Source organism: Gopherus flavomarginatus, chromosome 10 (genome assembly GCF_025201925.1).
Source record: "Gopherus flavomarginatus isolate rGopFla2 chromosome 10, rGopFla2.mat.asm, whole genome shotgun sequence".
Classification (NCBI taxonomy): domain Eukaryota; kingdom Metazoa; phylum Chordata; order Testudines; family Testudinidae; genus Gopherus; species Gopherus flavomarginatus.
Window position 1 is genome coordinate 11,054,038 of NC_066626.1, and position 10,671 is coordinate 11,064,708.

Consider the following 10,671-nt stretch of genomic DNA (forward strand, 5'->3'; position numbering starts at 1 on the left):
GGGTCCTACGCATGGTGGAATTTGGATACCACCTCCAATTTATTTCGTCCCCTCGCTCCCACCCTCCCTCCCTGTCCCTCTTCAGGGACCCCTCTCACAAGCAATTCCTCTGGCAAGAGGTTCGTACGCTTCTCTCCATGGGAGCTATAGAGGAGGTACCCGAAGAGTTCAGGGGCAAGGGATTTTACTCCCGATATTTCCTAATCCCCAAGGCAAAAGGAGGTCTCCGACCCATCCTGGACCTGCGCAGTCTCAACATCTTTCTGAAGAAGTTGAAGTTCCGCATGGTATCCCTGGGGACCATCATCCCATCCTTGGATTCTGGAGACTGGTACGCTGCTCTCGACATGAAGGACGCATACTTTCACATCACCATTTACCCTCCGCACAGACGGTACCTACAGTTTATGGTGCACCATCAACATTTTCAATTTGCAGTCCTTCCATTTGGCCTCTCCACCGCCCCACGCATGTTTACAAAGTGCATGGCTGTAGTGGCCGCCTTTCTCCGTCGTCGGCGCATACACGTCTTTCCTTACCTAGACAACTGGCTTATTCATGGGACCTCCGAGGCCCAAGTCACCAGGCATGTTGCCATCATCACGGACCTATTCGAGCGGTTGGGCCTGATGATCAATCTAGAGAAGTCTACTCTAGTGCCTACTCAAAGAATAGAATTCATTGGGGCCATTCTAGACTCCAAACTCGCAACAGCCTGCCTTCCGCTACCCCGTTTCGGGCACTAGTTTCGGTCATAGAAAGCCTTCAAACTTTCCCAATGACCTCGGCCCGTACCTGCCTCAGCCTTCTCGGTCACATGGCTGCGTGCACTTTTGTAACCAAGCACGCCAAACTGCGCCTGCGTCCCCTTCAAACCTGGCTCCCCTCAGTTTACCGCCCAGGCAGGGACGCCATAGATATGGTCGTCACCATTCCTCAAAGCGTCTTAGGCTCTCTCAGCTGGTGGCTAACATCTTCCCTGGTGTGTGCAGGATTGCCGTTCCAACCGAGACAGCCCTCAGTATCCCTAACGATGGACGCATCGTCTCTTGGCTGGGGGGCACACCTAGGCCATCGTCGCACGCAAGGCCTCTGGTCATCTCAAGAGCTAGCGTTGCACATAAACGTCCGGGAGCTGAGAGCAGTCCGCCTCGCCTGACAGACGTTCCAACATCATCTGCAGGGTCATTGTGTTCTAGTACTCACGGACAACACAACAGCAATGCACTACATAAACAAGCAGGGAGGGACTCGATCCTCCCCTCTTTGTCAGAAGGCGATCCAACTGTGGGAATTTTGCATAGCCCACTCTATAGACCTTGTAGCGTCCTTCCTCCCAGTGGTCCGGAACACTCTGGCAGACCATCTCAGCAGATCCTTTCTCTCCCACGAGTGGTCACTCCGCCCGGACATTGTACATTCCATCTTCCAGAAGTGGGGCTTTCCCCACATAGACCTATTCACTTCCCGGGTCTCGCCCCGGGCTCAATATCGGACGCCTTCCTAATCTCTTGGGTGAACCACCTGCTTTACGCCTTTCCATCCTTCCCGATGGTGCACAGGGTTCTCGTAAAGCTTCGCAGGGACAGGGCTCGACTGATCCTGATCGCCCCTGTGTGGCCCCGACAACACTGGTACACCACGTTGCTGGACCACTCGATAGCCAACCTGATCCCCCTGCCCCTTCATCGGGATCTGATAACGCAGGACCACAGCAGGCTTCTCCACCCAGACCTGCAATCCCTCCATCTAACGGCGTGGCTCCTGCATGGTTAACCCAATCGGAATTACGCTGCTCTGCCCCAGTGCAAGAGATACTTCTGGGTAGCAGGAAACCTTCTACTCGGTCTACTTACTTAGCCAAGTGGAAACGGTTTTCTTGCTGGTGTCAAACGTGGGATGTCGCACCTACGGAGGTTCCCATCCCCCCTATTTTAGACTACCTCTGGTATCTTAAACAACAAGGCCTCACTATCTCATCCTGCGAGTACACTTGGCGGCTATTTCTACTTTCCACCCCGGAGAAGGTGCTTACTCCATCTTCTCCCACCCTATGGTCTCGAGGTTCCTCAAAGGCCTGGAGCATCTATTTCCCCTGGTACGACGCCCCGCCCATTCCTGGGACCTCAGTTTAGTTCTGATGAGACTTACGTCCCCCTCGTGCGAGCCATTGGCAACCTGCTCACTCCTATATTTGTCATGGAAGACAGCCTTCCTTGTAGCCATTACATCGGCTAGGAGAGTCTCAGAGCTCCGGGCTATGATGATGGACCCTCCATACACGGTGTTCCACAAGGACAAGGTGCAGCTACGCCCACATCCGGCATTCCTTCCTAAAGTAATCTCAGCCTTTCATCGCAATCAGGACATATTCCTCCCGGTCTTCTTCCCCAAACCGCATACATCTCGTAGGGAGCAGCAGTTACATTCGCTCGACGTCCGTAGGGCGCTCGCCTTCTATATTGACCGTACGAGGCCCTTCTGCAAAACCCCCAACTCTTTGTTGCAGTGGCGGACCGGATGAAAGGTCAGCCTGTCTCTTCTCAGAGGATCTCGTCCTGGGTAACAGCATGCATCTGGGCTTGCTACAATCTAGCTCATGCCTCTCCGGATCATATTACCGCACATTCTACCAGGGCCCAGGCCTCGTCAGCCGCCTTCTTAGCTCAGGTACCTATTCAGGAGATATGTCGAGCAGCTACATGGTCTTCGGTACACACCTTTACTTCCCATTATGCCCTGGTCCAACAATCCAGAGACGATGCAGCCTTCAGCTTAGCAGTTTTACATTCTGCAGTTTCTCACTCTCCGACCCCACCGCCTAGGTAAGGCTTGGGAATCACCTAATTGGAATGGATATGAGCAAGCACTCGAAGAAGAAAAGACGGTTACTCACCTTTGTAAACTGTTGTTCTTCGAGATGTGTTGCTCATATCCATTCCAAACCCGCCCTCCTTCCCCACTGTCGGAGTAGCCGGCAAGAAGGAACTGAGGAGCGGACGGGTCAGCAGGGGTATCTATTCGGTGCCATAATGGCGCCACGCCAGGGGGCGCCCAGCCGACCCGCCGGGTGTTGCTAGGGTAAAAATCTTCCAATGAACGTGCATGTGGCGCGCGCACACCTAATTGGAATGGATATGAGCAACACATCTCGAAGAACAACAGTTACAAAGGTAAGTAACCATCTTTTCTTTTTTTAACCCTTTTATAGTCTTGGCCTTTACAACATCCTCTGGCAACAAGTTCCACAGGTTGACTCTGCGTTATGGGAAGAAATACTTCCTTGTGTTTGTTTTACACCTGCTGCCTGTTAATCTCATTGGGTGACTTATGGTTCTTGAGTTTTGAGAAGGAGTAAATAACACTTCCTTATTCACCGTCTCCACACCAGTCATGATTGTAGAGACCTCTATCTTATCCCCACGTGGTCGTCTCTTTTCTAACATGAACGGTCCCAATCTTTTTAATCTCACCTCATATGGAAGCTGTTCCATCCCCTTAATCATTTTTCTTGCCCTTCTCTGTAATTTTTCCAGTTTGAATACAGTTTTTTGAGATGGCCTCACCAGAACTGCATGCTGTGGGTGTATCATGGCATTATGATATTTACTGTCTTATCCCTAATCTGCCAGTCGTCTGGTCCCGAGGCTGATTTCAGCCGTAGATTACAGACCACAGTCAGAAGTTCTGCAGTTCCATATTTGAGTCCCTCCAGAACTCTTGGTGATACCATCTGGTCCTGGGGACATATTGCTGGTTACTTTGTCAACTTACATGGGGAGTTGAGGTTGGCACCACCAGACATAGGGTCCAGGGGGCAGAGTTCAAGCTGCTCCTCCCACCCACAGGACCCCTGCTGCTCCGGGGTTCCAGAGGTGCACAGGGAACACAAGGCCTTGGTGTGCAGCAACAGCGACCTCAATTTCACCTGTGCACAATTTCCTTTGTCCGTCAAGCACACCAGTGAGCCTGGCTGGCAGGGAGCTTGACCAGCTCCCTAGCACCAGAGCAGGTTTACTCTTTCCTGGATTGGGTGGAGCATCTTTGCAGACAATATTAGCCACTGCTGTGAGTCTCGGGGAGTCTGACTAGGTGCAATGATGCTCCAGAAACAGCTACTCCCAGAGAGCACCCTGCAAACCTCGGGGCCCTGAGAGCCACTCCCTCGTCCAAGAGAAAAGCGCCATCACCACTGACTATTAAAATACACACTGCAGCCCTCATCTACACTGTCAAGCCATCCCCCATCTTCCCGCTGTTTCCATGGGGATAAGCCGAGCAGAGTGGCTTGCATAGGATGCCTGCTCAGGGACCTGAGTGCGGGTAACCATGGGTAGATCTCAGAGCAGACACTGTTACCAATTTAAAATAGTTAATCTGGGCACTGCCCTAATCCACAGCCCTGCAGCTTCCTGCGCAAACACCTCATGTGGTCCTGATGAGGCAGCTGTGTGCATCCCGCATCTGTTCTCTCTCCTTGCACAATAAGGGGAGTCAGGGCCGGGACCTCCTCCTTGTGCTTTGACTGGCCCATACCTGGCTCCAGGGAGCCCTGGTGCCTGGCTGGGGCACTGCTGCAATGCAAATAATAAATGACAGCAATAGTTCGGGCCAGAGCCACCCACTAAGAGACCAGAACTGAACCGATCCCCAAGCAGGGGCATGAGCCCCACTGTCATTTTTATAGGGAGCGGCTTCTCTCTGCTTGTTTTTCTTTCTTTTGGGCTGTGGCTTTATCAGTTGCCCAGCAGGTAGAGCAACTGCAGCACCAGTCAGTCTGTGCCGACTCGCCTTCTACATCTCCACAGGGCCTGTGTGAGCTTTCCCGGTCACACTAACGTTCTGTGGAGCTGTGCAAGAGACAGGGGCGGCTCTAGGCATTTTGCCGCTCCAAGCATGGCAGGCAGGCTGCCTTCGGCGGCTTGCCTGCAGGAGGTACCTGGTCCCGCGAATTCAGTGGTAGCCTGCTGGAAGTCCGCCAAAGCCGCGGGACCAGCAGACCTTCTGCAGGCATACCACCAAAGGCAACATGCCTGCCACCCTCGCGGCAACTGGCAGAGCGCCCCCCATGGCTTGCCACCCCAAGCATGCGCTTGGCATGCTGGTGCCTGGAGCTGCCCCTAGCGAGAGACCGGCTCAGAGCTGCACGGTGTAAATAACACCCAGCTGTGGCACTGCCTTTTGAGTGTAGGATTTCCTGGGTGTTCTGCTCTCACTGCCTCACCTCTGGCCCAGCCCTAGACCCCTTGCAGCCCCGTCTCTCTGCTGTTTTGCTCTTGGAGAGGGATAGCTTTCTCCTATGGTTCTTAAAACCCAAATATGAGCATACAGATTATTGCTCTTACAGCTCCATTTTCTTCCCATTATGCTGTATGCAAAAGCCAAATTTTGTAGGTTGTGTGAGGTGTCTTTGCTTTGCTTAGGCCCCTCTCTGCCCCTGCCTTCACATCCATGCGAGGTGCCCCACGGGCTCCCTTTTCTCAGCACTAGGCAAGGCTAGGTTTACAGCCCTTGAGTCCTGTTTGGGTTCGGTCCCGGCGTTTACCCCGTCATCCCCCCGGAAGCTGGATTCACAGCCTCTGCCCCACTGAGAGGCCGCAGAGGGAGAGGTGGGAAGCCAAGGCTTCACAGAGCAAGGCATAGCATTGCTACTGGCCAATCCCCATCAGGCTTTCCAGTTTTTCTCTTACATGCTCCAGACTTGCCTTCCTCCTAGCCCTTAGCAATGAACCTTCCCACCCCAGAATAGCGGGAGTAGCTTTTCGTGAAGTGGCATGTAAAACATCTGGGGCTCCTGCAGTGTTTCAATGCACTCCCTCCCTCAGGCACAGCTGGAGGTGTTGGCTTATATTATTCTAACTGAACATAAGAACGGCTCTACTGGGTCAGACCATAGGTCCATCTAGCCCAGTATCCTGACTTCTGACAGTGGCCAGTGCCAGGTGCCCCAGAGGGAATGAACAGAACAGGGAATCATCAAGTGATCCATCCCCTGTCACTCATTCCCAGCTTCTGGCAAACAGAGGCTAGAGACACCATCCCTGCCCATCCTGGCTAATAGCCATTGATGGACCTATCCTCCATGAACTTATCTAATTCTTCTTTGAACCCTATTAGAGTCTTGGCCTTCACAACATCCTCTGGCAAGGAGTTCCACAGGTTGACTGTGTGTTGTGTGAAAAAATACTTCCTTTTGTTTGTTTTAAGCCCACTGTCTGTTAATTTCTTTTGGTGACCCCTAGTTCTTGTGTTACGAGAAGGAGTAAATAACACTTCCTTATTTACTTTCTCCACACCAGTCATGATTTTATAGACCTCTATCATCTCCCCCAGTCGTCTTTTTTCCAAGCAGAATAGGCCCAGTCTTATTAATCTCTCCTCATTTAGCAGACACTCCATACTCTAAAAATTTTTGTTGCCCTTTTCCAATTCCAATATATCTTTTTTGAGATGGGGTGACCACATCTGCAGGCAGTTAGCTTTTTTGACTGCCGCTGCACAGTGAGTGGATGTTTTCAGAGAACTGTCCACAATGACTCCAAGATCTTTCTCGAGTGGTAACAGCAAATTTAGACCCCATCATTTTATATGTAGAGTTGGGATTATGTTTTCCAATGTGCATTACTTTGCATTTATCAACATTGAATTTCATCTGCTATTGTGTTTCCCACTCACCAGACATGCCAAACCTTTGAAAAAAATGCAGAAATTGGGCTTGATTTTGGCTTAATTGGTTTGTGAGTTGCTTGTTGGCTCGTTTTTGGCTTGTAGCTTGTTGCTTCCTCTTTCTTTTTTTTTGATCAGCACCTGGCAAGAGGGGACTAGCAAGGGCCAGGGTCAAGCAGGGGCAAGGGGGGGAAGGAGTCAGGGGTGCACAGTGGGCCCATCACAGTCCCAGACTGCACGCCGGGGGGATCTAGTCACACAGAGTGTCAAGGTTCTTAGGGGTTGGCTTGTTTTGGCCTTGTTTTGAGATGGTATTAGCTTGATTTTTGGCTTACTGTGAAGGTAGGGGTGCTTATTTACCATGTTAAAGTTGGCAACTCAGCCAGTCACCCAGTTTTGAGAGATCCTTTTGTAGCTCTTCACAGTCTGCCTGGAATTAACTATCTTGAGTAGTTTTATATCACCTGCAAATTTTGCCACCTCACTGTTTACCTCTTTTTCCAGATAATGCCCATTATATCAATATCCTCATTTAATCCAGATCATATGTGGAATAGGACTGGGCCCAGTACAGACCTCTGGGGGACACTACTATTTACCTCTCTCCATTATGAAAACTGACCATTTATTCTTACCCTTTGTTTCCTATCTTTTAACCAGTCGTCAATCCATGAAAGAACCTTCCCTCTTATCTCATGACATCTTACTTTGCTTAAGAGCCTTTGGTGAGGGACTTTGTGGAAGACTTTCTGAAAATCTAAATACACTATACCCACTGGATCCCCCTTGTCCACATGGTTGTTGACCCCTTCAAAGAATTCTAGTAGATTGGTGAAGCATGATTTGCCTTTATAAAAAACATGTTGACCATTCCCCAACTAATTATGGTCATCTATGTGTCTGACAATTTTGTTCTTAACTATTGTTTCAACCAGTTTGCTTGGTACTAAAGTCAGGCTTACTGGCCTGTAATTGCCGAGATCGCCTCTGAAGCTCTTTTTAAAAATTTGCATCACGTTAGCTATCCTCCAGTCATTTGGTACAGAAGCTGATTTAAACGATAGGTTACAGACTACAGTTAGTAGTTCTGCAATTTCACATTTGAGTGCCTTCAGAACTCTTGGGTGATACCATCTAATCCTGGTGACTTATTACTGTTTAATTATCGATTTGCTCCAAAACCTCCTCGAATGACACTTCAACCTGGGACAGTTCCTCAAATTTGTCATCTAAAAAGAATGGCTCAGGTTTGGGAATCTCCCTTACATCCTCAGCAGTGAAGAGCAGTGCAAAGAATTCATTTAGTTTCTCCACAATGGCCTTTTCTTCCTTGAGTGCTCCTTGAGCATCTCAATCGTCTATTGGCCCCACTGGTTGTTTAGCAGGCTTCCTGCTTCTGATGGACTTAAAAAAAATTTTTGTTATTACTTTTTGAGTCTTTGGCTAACTGTTCCTCAAATTCTTTTTAAAGGATGCCTTTTTGCCTCTCACTGCTTCTTTACTTTGTTGTTTAGCCACAGTGGCACTTTTTTGGTTTCTTACTATGTTTGTTAATTTGGGGTATACATTTAAGTTGAGCCTCTATTATGATGTCTTTAAAAAGTTTCCATCCAGTTTGCAGGGATTTAACTTTTGGTGCTGAACCTTTTAATTTCTGTTTCACTAACTTCCTCATTTTTGTGTAGTTCCCCTTTCTAAAATGAAATGCTACAGTGTTGGGCTGCTGTGGTGTTTTCCCCACCACAGGGATATTAATTTTAATTATATTATGGTCACTATTACCAAGCAGTCCAGCTATATTCACCTCTTGGACCAGATCCTGTGCTCCACTTAGGACTATATCAAGAATTGCCTCTCCTCTGGTGGGTTCCAGGACCAGCTGCTCCAAGAAGCAGTCATTTAAGGTGTCAAGAAACTATATCTCTGCATCCCGTCCTGAGGTGACATGTACCCAGTCAACATGGGGAAGTTGAAATCCCCCATTATTGAATTTTATCTTTTTATAGCCTCTCTAATTTCCCTGAGCCTTTCACAGTCACTATCATCATCCTGGTCACAGGGTCGGTAGTATACCTCCACTGCTATATTACTGTTCGGGCATGGAATTACTATCCAGAGAGATTCTATGGTACAGTTTGGTTTATTTAAGATTTTTACTTCATTTGATTCTACGCTTTCTTTCACATATAGTGCCACTCCCCCACCAGCACGACCTGTTCTGTCCTTCCAATATATTTTGTACCCAGGTATTACTGTGTCCCATTGATTATCCTCATTCCATCAAGTTTTTGTGATGCTGATTATATCAATATCCTTGTTCAATACAAGGCACTCTAGTTCACTCATCTTATTATTTAGATTTGTAGCATTTAAGCACTTAAAAAACTTGTCTCTTTTTAGTGTCTGCCATTACATGCTGTAATTGAATGGGACTTTTTTTCACTTGACTGTTTCTCATCAGATCCTACCTGTATTTTATCATCTTCCGTCCTCTCCTCCTTACTAGGACATAGAGAATCTCCATTAATAGATCCCCCCCAAGGGCTCTTGCTCTCCGAACCACATGCTCCTCCACACCTGTCGGCTCACCCCCAGCCCTTAGTTTCAAACTTGCCCTACAGTCTTTCCAATTTATTGTGCCAGCAATCCAGTTCCATTTTGGTTTAGGTGGAGCCCATCCTTCCTGTATAGGCTCCCCTATCCCCAAAGTTTCCCCAGTTCCTAATAAGTCTAAACTCATCCTCCTCTCACCATCGTCTCATCCACGCATTGAGACCCTGCGGTTCTTCTTCGAGTGCTGTCCCTGTGGGTGCTCCAATCTAGGTGTCGGTGCGTCCTGGCGCCGTTGATTGGAGATTTTCGATAGCAGTGCCTGGTCGGGACGCAGGTGCTCAGATGGTATCTCCTGCCTCGTTGGAATCTTCCTGAGCGCCCACGTCCCGCACCCCTCTCAGTTCCTTCTCTACCGTCTCCGGCTGAAGACGGGACTCGGGGCAGTGCTACCTTCTCTTCCCTGGTCTCTGTAGGGACAAAGTAACAAAGAATATAGAAATAGTTGTTAGTTACATCCCAGTTGTTTCCCTTCCTTTAGTGTAGTTACATAGTGACTTAGTTTTAAAAAAAAGTCACTTCAGACTTGTCTCTCGCCAAGACACTCTCCCCTGCCATTTCTAATGCTCAATTCCAGGGCTTCAGGATTCAAAGGGTGTGTTTCCCGTGTGAAGTGCCTCGGGGGAGCCCACATCCCTGCAAGGGGCCTCCACTGTGTGAGCCTCAAGTCAAGGGCTCGGCGCGACAGGGACCTGCGACTTAAAATGCTTCTCATGGGAAAATCCCTGCAGCCGCTTTTGGAGACGGGGAAAGTTAAACCCGCTTCCACACCCTCCCCAGCCAGATCGGAACCGGTGGGGAGCGTTGCTTCACCCTCTCTGCAGCAGAGGCAAGAAACAGAGCAGTCTCATAGGAGAGACTTTAACAAGGGTGAGGGGTCTCCTGCGAGATCCCTACCCTCTGTGCTGACAGCGCCAAAGGCAGGCGCCTCAGCCCCGGCTCACGCCTCAACTACAGCTCCCACAGACCGTAGAGGCCGAAATTCAACCTCCCGGACACAGAAGGATTCCGCGGCACCGAGCGCCTCAGCGCTGAAAATAGCCACGAAGCCGGCTGCGCGCTCTGCCCCGGTGCCGACAAAGACGTTGGCACCGCGAGCCTCAGGGCTGAAAATAGCTGCGGGGCCGACCGTGCGCTCTGCTCCGGTGCCGGGAAGAACATCGGCAGTGAGCCTGCCTCCCGCCCCGCCCCAGGAGCAGAGCCCCTGCAGGGCACCTCCAGCCGACCCAGGGCACCGCCACACTTCCACTTTCGCTTCCTAACATGACAGAGCACAGCCCAGCTCAGCACAGCACAGCCCTGACAGAGCACAGCCCAGCTCAGCACAGCACAGCCCGGCTCAGCACAGCCCAGCTCAGCACAGCCCTGACAGAGCACAGCCCAGCTCAGCACAGC